The sequence below is a fragment of the Pongo pygmaeus genome, chromosome 4 (genome assembly GCF_028885625.2).
Source record: "Pongo pygmaeus isolate AG05252 chromosome 4, NHGRI_mPonPyg2-v2.0_pri, whole genome shotgun sequence".
Taxonomy (NCBI): Eukaryota; Metazoa; Chordata; class Mammalia; order Primates; family Hominidae; genus Pongo; species Pongo pygmaeus.
This window is the reverse complement of record NC_072377.2, coordinates 139528464-139541954: the sequence shown is the minus strand read 5'-3', so window position 1 is coordinate 139541954 and position 13491 is coordinate 139528464.

Sequence of the window (13491 nt, the reverse complement as noted above, 5' to 3'; positions counted from 1 at the left end):
AAGTAGTCCCAGAATGACCCCATCATCCATCAAGGACTGTGGCCAAGCAGGTGAGTGAAAGACCCAGCCTCAGGCCCCCACCAGCTGTTCCCACCCAGCTATTCTGTGGCTGGCACAGACTACAGCATGCAGACCTTCCCCGCTGCTCCAGCTGCAGGGTCATCTCTGAAGAGGGCTAGGGACTGTAGGGGGCTCTGAAAGCCCAATCTCCTGGAAAAAAAAAAAGGCAGGATTCCTAGCCAGCTCTGCCTGAAGAATTTGGGGGAGGAGACCGCCATTCATTCAACATTGACTGTGCCCCTGCTCTCTGTGCTAGGACGGAGCAGTGGAAACAGACGCAGCCCCCACTCTGCTGGACAAGTAAACAGACGTGTATAATTACAACCTAGGCTGAAAAACAACAGGGTGCTGTGAGAGTAAAGGGGGGTCTTGCTTTAAACAAGGTGGTCAGGCAAGGCCCTTCTGGGGAGGCGGCTCCATCCCTATGTTCAGTACCAAGCTCCAATGCTGACTGAACCTACACAAGGCCCCGAGCCCCAAGCTAAGTGTACATTCCTCATTCATGAGCCCCTTTACCTGCACACAGCCCTGTGAGGCTGGTATTGTTATTCTTTTATTAAAGTGAAATGCCCTGGTTCTCCTCTAGAGGTCCTATTCCGTGCTTTCTGCATTAATAGGATTTCCCTGTCAAAATTTCTCAACAGGTCACTTTAGATGTCATTTGGGGTTTTCCCAGCTCAGCTTTCCGTCCCCACCTCTGCAGGGTGTCCTGAATATGAGTCATGATTGACAGTCCTCCTGGCCACACCCACACCCCACCCCAGGAACTATCCTGGATTCTGGGCCCTCGATCACCCAGCCTATTGTCCTGTGGTACAATCTCCCGACCAATCTTTTGTGGGCCAGGCCCTGGGAGAGGAACCAGGCCCAATTCCTGCCACCTACCTGGCCTCTGGGGAGGGGCAGAGCCCAGTCAATACCCTAAGAGATGAGCAGGGACAGGACGCGGGGCAGGGGGGCGAAGCAGGTGTACTCACCCCAGCATGCTCTTCTGGGGGCGCCCGGCGCCATGGGGCAAGGATGCCTGGACACTTCTTTTTGTTTGCATATCATGTTATGAGTAGCTAACGGCACGCTCTTCCTGAGCGCCAGGCCCCAGCAAGCTCCTCAGAGCAACTTCATGAGGGAGGGATTTGTTATCCTTATTTTTCACAGGAAGAAACTGAAGCTCAAAGGGAATCAGTAACTTGCCCAACATGGCACAGGCAGCTAATGAGGGGCAGAGGCAGCACCTGAACTCAGACCCTCTGACCAGGGCCTGCGCTCGCACCCACCGTGCTGCACATTACCCTTACATGAATCACATTTGTATTCAGGAGGGAAAGGAAATAAAAAATTAGAATTCTCTTCAAGAAGCTAGACTCAGCTGGGCTCCATGACTGAGACAGAAAAGGCCCCAGGCCCTAGGATTTGCCCTCCTAAGCTCCGGGCTATGTGACAGCAGCAAAAGGTACAGGTATCAGGGACAGAGGAAGCCCTGGGGTAGGGGCAGGCAGAGGCACAAAGCAGCTTTTTGGTGAAGAAAGGGCCCTGAATTCTCAATCAGGAAATCCAAGCTCCCACGTCAGTCCGGATTACAAGCTTCCTGTTTCCGAGATGGGGAGACCCCCCCCCCCAACCCCGAGGCCACCTCCCAGCCCCTGCTGGTCCCTGCTTCCTTGCCTCTCCCATCAGGGGAACCCCACTCTTCACACTCCCACATTGCTTTTGCAGGTTCCTGGGTCCTGCCCCCTGACTGGCTGGTACTGCCCAGGGCAGGTGTCTACCTCTACCTGTCAAGCAGCTGCAGAGCACTCAGGAGACACGGCCACTGGAGCCCTGGCTGGAGGGGCTGCAATTCCATGAATCAGACCACTGCTGAGGAGCAGGTCAGGGTGCAGGAAGCTGCTTGTGGAGCAGGGAGGAGGCAGAGGGCAGGCTGGCCCTCACAGGGGATGAAAGCTGCTATGGCTGGCTGAGGCTCATGTCTCACTCTGTGCTGTCCCCCACTGCACTTGACATGTTTCATTTCTCTTATTAGCTTCATTTTATAAATGGGAAATGGGGAGCTCAGAGAGGTCATGTAACCTGTCCTAAGCTGCACCACACCACTTTAGGGACTCAATCCCTAGCCTGACTGCAGAGTCTATGGGCTGTGACTATAAGCACTGCCTCCCAGAGGCTGGCCCTGGCAGCTGAACAGGATCAGTGTAGTCCGACAGCCAGCATGGTGAACTGAGTCAAACAGGTGTAGACAGCAACCCCTCAGAAGTGTCTGCACATAGTAGATGCTCAATAAATATTTGTTGAATAAAAGAATTGAGGCACTTTAGGAGGCTGAGGCGGGTGGATCACGAGCTCAGGAGATCGAGACCATTCTGGCTAACATGGTGAAACTCCGTCTCTACTAAAAATACAAAAAAAAAAATATTAGCCGGGTGTGGTGGCAGGTGCCTGTAGTCCCAGCTACTCAGGAGGCTGAGGCAGGAGAATGGCGTGAACCCGGGATGTGGAGCTTGCAGTGAGCCGAGATCGCGCCACTGCACGCCAGCCTGGGCAACAGTGCGAGACGCCATCTCAAAAAAAAAAAAAAAAAAAAAAAAAAGAATTGAGGGAAGGCCCTCCCTCACCCCCACATTCCACAAAACATATCTTGACCCTTTCCCCCTCTCTGCACTCCTTTGTGTCCTCTCCCTGGCGTCTTTCCTTCTGCCACTCACTCGCTCGCTCCTTTTCAGCACCGGCAGCTCTTCGCACCGCTTTTAAAAGCGTTTCTGAACAACAAAAAAAAAAATTCAAAAATGGGCAAAGGGCTTGAATAGACATTTCTCCAAACAAGATATACAAATGACCAATAAGCACATGAAAAGAGGCTCAACATTGCTAGTTATTAGGAAAACGCAAATCAAAACCACAATGAGATACTGCCTCACACCCATCAGGATGACTATTATCAAAAAAGAAAATAACAAGTGTTGACAAGGATGCGGAGAAATTGGGACCTTTGTGCATTGCTTCTGGGAATGTAAAATGGAACAGCCACTACAGAAAACAGTATGATGGGCCAGGCACGGTGGCTCACACCTGTAATCCCAACACTTTGGGAGGCCAGGGTGGGCAGATCATTTGAGGTCAGGAGTTTGAGACCAGCCTGACCAACATGGTGAAACCCCGTCTCTACTAAAAATACAAAAAAATTAGCTGGGCATGGTGGCACATGCCTGTAGTCCCAGCTACTCAGGAGGCTGAGGCAGGAGAATTGCTTGAACCCAGGAGTTGGAGGTTGCAGTGAGCCAAGATCATGCCACTGCACTCCAGCCTGGGCAACAGAGTGAGAGTCTGTCAAAAACAAACAAACAAACAGCAACAACAAAAAAATAACAGTATGATGATTCCTCAAAAAATTAAACATGGAATTACCATATGATCAGTAAGTTCTCTTCTGGGTATATACTCAAAAATAAATGAAAGCAGAGGCTCAGAGAGATATTTGCATACCCATGTTCACAGCAATAGCTAAAACATGTTTATTGCAATAGCCAAAAAGTGGTAGCAACCCCAGTGCCCATCAGCAGATGAATGGATAAACAAAATGTGGTGTATACATATGGTGGAATATTATTCAGCCTTAAAAAGGAAATTCTGACACAACTACAACATGGATGAACCTTGAATACATTGTGATAAGTGAAATAAGCCAGTCATGAAAGGACAAAGATTGTGATTACACTTACATGAAGTTCCTAGAAGAGGTGAATTCATAGACAGAAAATAGAATGGTGGCTGCCAAGGGCTGAGGGATGGGGAAAGGGGAGCTACTGTTTAATGGGTACAGAGTCTCAGGAAGGATGGAAAAGCTCTGGAGATGGATGGTGGTGATGGTTGCATAACAATGTGAATGTACTTAATGCCACTGAACTGTACAGCTTAAAAGGTTAAAGTGGTAAATTTTATGTTATGTATATTTTTACCTCAATTTTATTCAAAAAGTATATCTGTGTTTATGCCCTTCGTTACCCAGAGAGGCATTTAGAGCTGGTTCCCAGGACTCCCAGGGGCTGTGTTCACTGTTTGGCAAACCTTTCCCTAGAATCCTCTTCAACCAGCAGCCCCTTGGAGGCCCCAACAACAGCTGACCCCTTGCATGGCCCTCATCCTGACTCCTCATCTTTCTATGCAGCATAGCAGTGGGACCTCATTAAGGACACTTCCTTTATCGAGCATCTACTATGTGGCCAGGAAAGAGCAACCTGGGATGGATGACTTTTCTTTGTAAGTTTAGCATAAAATTAAATATAGATTCATTATTGCCCTTTTTTTTTAACCGAGCTTCTCTGTCAAAAAAGCTAAACAAGGCAAGTAACAAAACAGTCTTAAGCACAGTGCCATTTTCGTTCTTATATATGCACAGAGAAATTTATGGATATATACAAAGTGTTAATAACAGCTACCTTTGACAGGGGGAAAATTAGCATTTTTTAAATTTGTCCCTTTCAAGGTCTATTTGCACTGACAATGTGTCAGTTTTGCAATGATGAAATAAAATAATGATTACTTTAAAAATACAAAACCCTGTGACCCGCAGGACAGAGAATAGCCTTCTGCTCACTGCCCCTGTCCTCCCACTGAGGTGCCAGTCATCACCTACCTGGGATGCAGCCTCATTTGAGGGAGGCCAGTATGATAGCTATCAAGTAAACCTTGACAGATTTTTACAGAAATGAAATTTTTGTTTTCAAATACATTCTTCTTTGAACAGATGTCATACTAGTAGGTGCCAATAAGAGTGTTCAGTGAGAAGAATTTGTAATGATCTTTGATTACTAAGCAAAAGAGTTCAGTGTTTGAAGCAGGTTCTCCTAAGAGGGAGTCCTTCCCTTTTCCTTCTGTCCCTTCTTGCACCCTCCCCTCTCCCCAGCCTCCAACTCAGCAACCAATCTGCACCCCTACCTTGCCCTGACACACACACAACACACACACACACACAGTGTGTGCCTGCCAGCCAGCATGATCATGGAATCTTTATTAAAGAGGTCCAAATTACCAAGGTTTTACTACACTACTAAAAATAGTCATGCTTACTTAGCCTGTTTAATAAGCACACCATTTCTAATTTTTCTGCCTGAGTAAACTGAAACATCATTCCAGAAATACATTTTTACTGAAACAAGAAGGCTCGCTTTTTTCTTCTTCGTCCATACACCGTTCTCCCTCTTTCCCCCTCCTCTGCCTCGCCTCCTCTATCTGTCCCCTGTGTCCCCCTCAGCTCCCACCCCTACCCTTTTTTAAGTTTCCAACATAAAGGGGAAAGTAACAGTAATTTGAACTTGGCTTTCACGCAAAATGGACCAATTTTTTTTAAGTGTTGGTAATTTGTCCTGAAAATGGATATCGGGAGTTGGGCTGGAAAGGCTTTGAAGAATGGGGTTTTATGAATGGAAAACGCGGCCTGAGCATGCGGGAATGCGAGCTGCACCCCCCTCCATGCCTGGGACAGTGCAGCACGTGTGATAATCGCAGCTAATAGCACCATTATTGCTATTATCGCATTATATTATTATTCTTCATCAAAATCAGACAATGCTTATTAACCCATTTAATTGAACCAAGGGTTTAACATCCCAATGACTTCACAGAAAGTGCTTGGCAAACTCTCTAAGGCATCGTAGCCACAAAGTGGCTGGCCACTTCACTGCCTGCGAGGCTGTGGCGGGGCCCAGCAAGGGTTTCCCCAAACTGTTCCCTCCTGTGGCCTATCTGGGAACTTTCCAGGACACACTGGGATGGATGCTCATCCCCACCCAGACTCCAGCTTCTTCGTGCACACACATGCCCACACAGGCGCGCGCGTGCACACACACACACACACACACACACACACACACACACACACACACACACACACACACACACACACACACCTCTCTCCCTCTGGGTAAATGCAACTCAATAAAGGATACCCTTACACAAAAGACCCCACCCCAGGCACAGTGTGGCCAAGGATCCTTCCTCCATCCCTCAAGCTGGCATTCCTACTGTGTCACCAAGGCCGGAATGAGTACAGGCACACACAATTCATGGTGAACCCCTGGCTTCTCCCAAGCTTGGCATTAACTCCACCAAGGCCTCTCAACTCTCCCATAGTCCAGAGCCCACAGTGGGGCTACTGAAGCCCACCCAGCCCCCCAGGCTCACAGAGACTCACTCAGCTCCTCCAGGCAGGAATATCCACTGAGCCCAGGCTGGTGGAGGGGCCTGGAGGAAGGCACGATCCCCTCGGGGAGTCCAGAAGCCCAAATCCTAGCCCGTGAGCTAGGCTCTTCCCAGGGCATGACGTCACTTCACAGAGCCCCAGTAACCCTCTGTCCAGCGGGCATTGGCCCCACCTGCCTACCTCTCGGGATTTCCTGTCAGGGTTTGAAAAGACCCTGGATGTGACCATTAAATATTGCTGTCAAGTGGGTTGTTGCTTCAGAAGCACAAAATTACTCATTTTCATCTCACTGACCTCGTATTGCTGGAGGATTTCTGAGTGAAGACGCTCTTTCTTGATCAACATGTCCAGCCTCCCTCCCCTCCAGACAGGTTCCCCAGGGAAGCCTCTTGCTTTGCTTCCTTGGGGGTAGTGGCACTTCCAAGCCCCCAGCAGGGATGCTACACTGCCCTGGATCCTCCAGCAGGTCAAGAGCTCCCCCTTGGGTGAGAGGGAACCACGTCCCCCTCTGAAGTCCCTTAAGTCCTGGGTTTTCACCAGCCTCCTGCTCTGGCCAGCAAGGCCTAGGAAGGCCCTGCCTTAGCCCACCCAGCCCAGCCTACCTCCGGGTGTGGTGGGGAAATGAGGGCCAAAGACAAGATCATGGAGGTTAAGAGCACGAACTTTGGAGTTAGGCAGAGCCTGGGTTTAACTCACAGCACCACCACTCATTCACTGCCACAGAACTTCTCTGAGCTTGTTTCCTCATCCGTAAAGTAGGGAAAATGTGAAAAGTTATATATGGTGTTTGGCACTGTGCCTATGACAGATAGGCATAAAATAACTGCTGGGTCTCTTTGCTGCCCTCCCCCTCCCTCCCTCCATCAGGATTCTAAAGCTGGCATATCTCAGGCAGGCTGATCACTGGCATCCAGGTGTCAGGGATGACTCTGCAGTCCACAGCCCTCCCCAGCTGGTGCTAGGAAAATAAATATCTATGGGTAGAGGAATTAAGGTCTGATACAAGGTAGGATACAAAAGGTCAAGGGTGAGAGCACCAGAAAGGAGAAATCAAGGCTAATGGGAGCAATCTGGGAAAGCTTCCTGTTAGAGGGAGCCTGGTACTCAGCCTTAAAAGACAGGCAGAACTGGGATGGGTATGCAGGAGTAGAGGTGAGACTGAGCCAGGCAAAGAGGATCCCTGGGAGGCATTGGAAGAGGAAGGAGAGACAGAATAGAGAGAATAGAGGAGCCTTAGATGCCAAGTGAGGGGCATACAGCCACCCTCAGAAGCAGTGGGAATGAAATCCGGCCAGGTCACTGCTTTGCTTACCACGATTCCCATCCCTTAAAGGCCAAACTGCCCCGCTGAGCATGTAAGCCCCTCAGGATCTGGCTCCAGTCTACTGCCCTAGCCTCCAGTCCCCCCACCCCTCACCCCACAGCACGGGCTGCAGCCACACTGACTTCTCGGCACCCCCTTAACCCTCACTGAGCTCCTGCCATCTTTCCTTTGTGCATTTGGTTCCTTCTGCAGAGAATGCCCTTCCACCTACCACAGGGACACACATACAATGTTTTCAAGGTAAAAACTGTTGTTTTTCCTGATCATAAAATACACACTCATTCTTAAAATTCAAAAAGTTCAAAAAAGTGTGAGGACAAAAGTCGAGATCCCCCAAAAACCACTGTGAATATTTTTATGATTATCCTTGCAGACGTCCTTCATCAGACATACATGTCTATATGCTCATACATTCTATATGCTCACTCACTATTACATAAAGGATGCCAGATCCCATGCTGCTCTAGAAAGCCACGTTTTTCACTCAATAAAATATCAAGAACATCTTTTCTTATCAAGAAATCATTACTTTTAATGGCCACAAATATGGATTCATAATAATATAGCCAGTTCCTCACCAATGAGCATTTAGGTGATTCCTTATATTCCTATTATAACAAGCCACAGTAAACATCCTTATCCATGCGTCTCTGTGCATTTGACATTTATTTAGCTCCTTGGGATAATTTCAAGAAGTAGAATGATTGGGTCCTAGAAGCACACATATAAAATCTAATCCACATTGCCTTATGAGAAGGCCACACTTACTTGCATTGCCAAAAGTGGACAAGGGTGTCCATTCTCCACACCCAGGCCTATCCTAGGTTTTTTTGTTTGTTTGTTTTTGTTTTTTGAGACAGAGTCTCGCTCTGTTGCCCAGGCTGGAGTGTACTGGTGCAATCTCAGCGCACTGCAACCTCCGCCTCCCGGGTTCAAGCAATTCTTCTGCCTCAGCCTTCTGAGTAGCTGGGGCTACAGGCGCGTGCCATCATGCCCAGCTAATTTTTGTATTTTTTTTTTAGTAGAGACGGGGTTTCACCATATTGGCCAGGCTGGTCTTGAACTCCTGACCTCGTGATCCGCCCACCTCGGCCTCCCAAAGTGCTGGGATTACAGGCGTGAGCCACCGCACCCGGCCCGATCCTAGGTTTTGTCTATCATCTTTGCCACCTAAAAGAGAAAAAAACAAAACCTTTCACTGCCGCTTTATGTGTGGTGTTTTATTTATTTCTCCCTTTTCTTTTTCATTTTAATGCAGATGGTGTCACATATGTATAGTTCTGCAGCTAGCTTTTCCCACCTGATAATGTTTTCTCTCCTTTTCCACTTGCCTTTTCAAGGGTCAGATAAAAAACTCGAGCCAAGAGTCTCTCAAGACACCCCTTCCAGGTACCCACAGCTGCCACTCCTGCTGATCGAGTTATGAGTGGGTGCAAGAGCAGACAGAGGAAACTGTCTGCAAGTCACCACCCTAGAAGGCCAGCCTTGTGGGCATCCGGACACCGACCAGGCTGGTGCATCCTGCCTGCTGTGACCTGCTCACGCCTGCTCAGCACATCCCATCTGCAGCCAAGCCTCCATGTGGGCCTGCTGTACTGAAGCCCAGGGAAAGGCGATGTCAAGCCAAACCTCTCTCTCTGCCCAGGCTGTAATTTCCTGATTAGACGCCGCAGTCACCACCCTTTCTGCACACACTGATTTCTTCCTGCCGTCCTCCCAATCTCCCGGCTCCCGGGGCTCCCAGGGCCAGCAGACTTCAGAGCCTGGACCAAGCAGTGAGAGGGTGCCAGTGAATTCACTGGCCAACTGAGACCCGTCTGTGCAACCACCACCCCCTTCTCAGAGTCAGGCCCCTCTTAGAAGGGAATCATGGCTTGGTTCTTAAAGTTGAAAAAATAGCTGCTTCAGTAAGAAAGAACAAGGTTGCTATGAGGCAGTAGAGCAGAGGGGCCTGTGTTCAAATACTGACTCTGCCCTTTAATTATAACCTTGGCCCAGTGAGTCTGAGTGCTGGCTTGCCTGCCTATAAAAGGGGACAACAATTCCTTGGAAGATTGTTGTGTGGCACCATAGCAGTGGCTAAAGAGCCAGACACACTTGGTTGTGAATCCTGGTTCTTCCCCCTTAGTTGTACAACCTTGGGTAGGTTACATCACCTTTTTGAACCTTAGTTTTGCCACCTGTTTAATGGGAATAAGTGTTGTTATGTGATTGAAGTCATACATGTGAAAAAATCTTATAAACAGAAATACTGGCAAAACAGAAGGCAGTATTTCCACAGTCAGTAAGGAGAACAGGCTGTGCCGTTGAAGCTCTGGCCTCACCTCTGTTTGGATCCCTCCTTCTCTGGGCCAGAATCAAGTTTTCTTTTTTCTTTTTCTTTTTTTACATTTTAGAGACGGGTTCTCACTATGTTGCCCTGGCTGGTCTCAAACTCCTGGTCCCAAACTCCTCCCGGCTCAGCCTCCTGAGCAGCTGGGATTACAGGTGTGAGCCACCACGCCCAGCTCCAACGTCAAGTTTTGAAGAGTTCTTTTTATCTCAGGCCCTGATCCCAGGCATCAAAGTAGCACTGGAGAGAGAGGAAGTCAGGGGCAGTGGTCCCCAAATGCCAAGTTGGAGGGCAGCGAGGTTCTGCTGCTGTGAGAACACCACCATGGTCCCATCACCAGTTCACACAGGTCCCAGTCACTCTGCAGTTTCCCAAGAGTTTTGAAACAGGCTCTTCATCACCTTCTGGTTTCTTCCACACTTCCCTTCTGATACTTTAGTTTCATCTTGCAAGAAGACAGTCATACCTGGTGCCACCACCCTCTGGTATGCTTCACCTGGAGGCCCCTGATCCCAGCTAAGGGCTCAGTCCATGGAAAGCCCTCTTAGCATTTCCCACTGTTAACCCAATAGGCCTCTATTATGCAGGGTGATCTTTTATATAACCCGAATATAACCCAGACTCCACATGGTCTAATCTATCCATGGGGCTTCACTTTTAAAAGGTAGAGCAACCAAAAATAATTTTAAGATAATTCCAATCATCATTTGCCTCTCTCAAAGAACACCCATAGGGATCCCACTGTTAACCCACAAGGACACTTAACCTTAACCCCCTCCTTTGTCCTATCTCCAGGGCATATCCACCAGCTATATCATAGCTGCTGTCCACAATTCCCAGACTCTCAGCCCTCAGATTTTGCTTCCTTCTTCCCTCCATTTTCCCGGCTCCCTGTTGTGTTTTCATCCAACCTCGCTGGTCTTTTAACTTTCCCTCTGTTTTGCCCATTACCCTGATTCACCAGCATGGAGGGGAATGCAGGAGCTGGCTGAGAAAGCAAAAATACTCCCCTTTCCCTCCAGCTCTGCAGGCCTGGCTCTCTACCGTTCTCCTAATGCCACATCACACAAAGCCTACGATAAAGTCAAACATAGAACCTGGGGCAGGTGTAGCCTGTGGTTGACCAAGCACAGACAAAATTCTTTGTAGCACAGTATGGGGAAGAGTGAGGATGCCCGTGTGTTGATAGATTTTTGCACCATCACATTTATCTCCTTCCCCTCTTTCCAACCCCTGTGACTATAATCAGAACAACCACCTCTCCTTTCTGAGTAGCCTAGTCAGAAATTCAGAACCATCGTCTCTCCTGAGGGCCTGTAGGACAACACAGCAGACCCATCTGGGGCCAGGGACAAAGCCTGACACAGGCAGAGATGCCCAGAGAGCCAGACCTGACCTGTTGAAGGCCAGTTTGCTCTAGGAGGTGTCCTAAAGCATCTGAAGAAATTCTCGAGGGGCACAGTCTCCAGAGTCTCAGTATCAGATTTCTAGGGGCTGTTGGAATGGACAGGGGCATTCACATTCTCAATCACTGCCTCGATCTCCTGTCCTGCTGGTGGAATCGGAAAGCAGTTTTAAAAAAAGAAAATCCAGCCACCTTCCAAACACCTCCAGCCTTGAATTCCAGATCCGTCCCACAAGAACTGGGGGAGGGCTTGGGCATGACCAGGAGGAGACTCGGGGCCGAGTCCCCTGTATCCCACTGTGGCCCCCAAACCATCAGACTGGCAGGCTGAAGATGAAGGAGCCATTTAGGGTCAACCCTACTAGATCCCAGGGTCGGGGGAGGGTGAGGAGGGTCCTGCTTTCCACAGCCAGGCGTGGGTAAGCAGAGCCACTTCTGCCCCAAGAAAATCAATTAAAGGTCTTGGCCAAGCCTGTTTGAGTTGGTGAGAGCCCAAGTGGGAATTCCAATCTGCCGTGTTTGCTCTGCAGGCGAACAGAGCCAAACAGAAATGCTGCTTTGGGACTTTGTGCCAAATATCCATCAGCTTGCTCTGCCAGCAGTGCTGGGCCGGCCCTGTACATGTCACCTCTGCCCCCACCAGCTCTCTGCTCTCTGAAAGCCTTCTTCTTGTGCCCTTAAAGTCAGCTTGCCTTTTGATACAATTTGGATGTATGTCCCCTCCAAATCTCATGTTGAAATGTGACTCCCAATGTTGGAGGTGGAGACTAGTGGGAGGTGTTGGATCATGGGGGCGGCTCCCTCGTGAACAGCTTGGTGCCTCCACTTCGTGATGAGTGAGAGCTCACTCTGTTAGTTCACTCGGGAGCTGGTTGTTTAAAAGAGTCTGGCAGCCCTCCTCCCCTCTCTCTTGCTCCTTCTCTCACCACGTGACACACACGGGCTCTGCTTTGCCTTCCACCATGAGTAGAAGCTTCTTGAGGCCTCACCAGAAGCAGGTGCTGCCATGCCTCCTGGACAGCCTGCAGAACCATGAGCCAAATAAACCTCTTTTCTTTTAAGTTGCCCAGCCTCCAGTATTCTTTTACAGCAACACAAAATGGACTAATGCACCCTCTCACGCCACACCTTGGTGGCTGTGCCCAAAGTCTGCCTTCCTAGGCATGGGATCCAGGCCTTCCAGATCTGACGTGCCATCTGCCTATTCTGAACCAGCTCCATCCTGGGACCCATTCATACCCCTGTGCAGTTCCTGACCTCTGCATCCTGCTCTCAGCTCCATACTTTCCCCACCACCACCAGCGTCAGGCTGGCCTCGTCCTTCTCAGCCCCTGACCAGCACAGCCCACTACAGGTGCCCCCAGCAGAGGTGCAGGGCTGACAGTGGGGAAGGGTGAACCGTGAGTTGACTACCTCTTTTCTCATACCTTACAGAGATTTGATCCTTGCACCCAGTCATTTTATCATCACATTTCTCACAGGAAATAGGTGAGGCTTGAAAGACCAGACACTTTACCCAAGGTCTCCCTATCAGGGAACACAGGTGTCCCAACTCCAAAACCATGGCACTTTCTACCTTGCCCCACTGAGGCCAATTTTTAAATCTTTTTTTCACTCTCAGATGCCTAGAGCAATTCCAAGGATTCCTGATGAGAGTAGCTGGATATGTTTTAGCGTTCCCATGGCTATGTTGGCACACCCTGTGTGAGCAGCTGGCAGTGTCTGCTTTGCCCTGGCCCTGAACTAGAGCCATTGCCTGGGGCCTGCCTGCCCTACTAATGGGGCTGCACCCACAAAAGCACCCCTGGAAGCCCTGAGCCTGGCGTCATCCCTGGACATGTCAGACCCAGAGCAACTCCCCCTGTCATGAGGGGCACAAACACCCTATCTACCCCAGCCCAGCTTCAGGGCATGGACACAAAGCTCTCTCCGTGCCGGAAGTGGCCAGGCTGCATTTCCTGCCCTCAGAGGATTCCCCTACAGCACCTCAACAGGTCTCACCCTGAAGAGCCATCCTTCTTTCACACTTTTTTCATGATGCTCAATGTGGCCCTGATTCTCTCTACGCAGTCCTCCCACCCTGAATTCAATGATTGTCACTTCCTCAGTGGCTGGATGACTGTTTTCCCTACATAACTGTGAGCTCCAAGAGAGCCAGGGAGAGACCATGGGTTTCT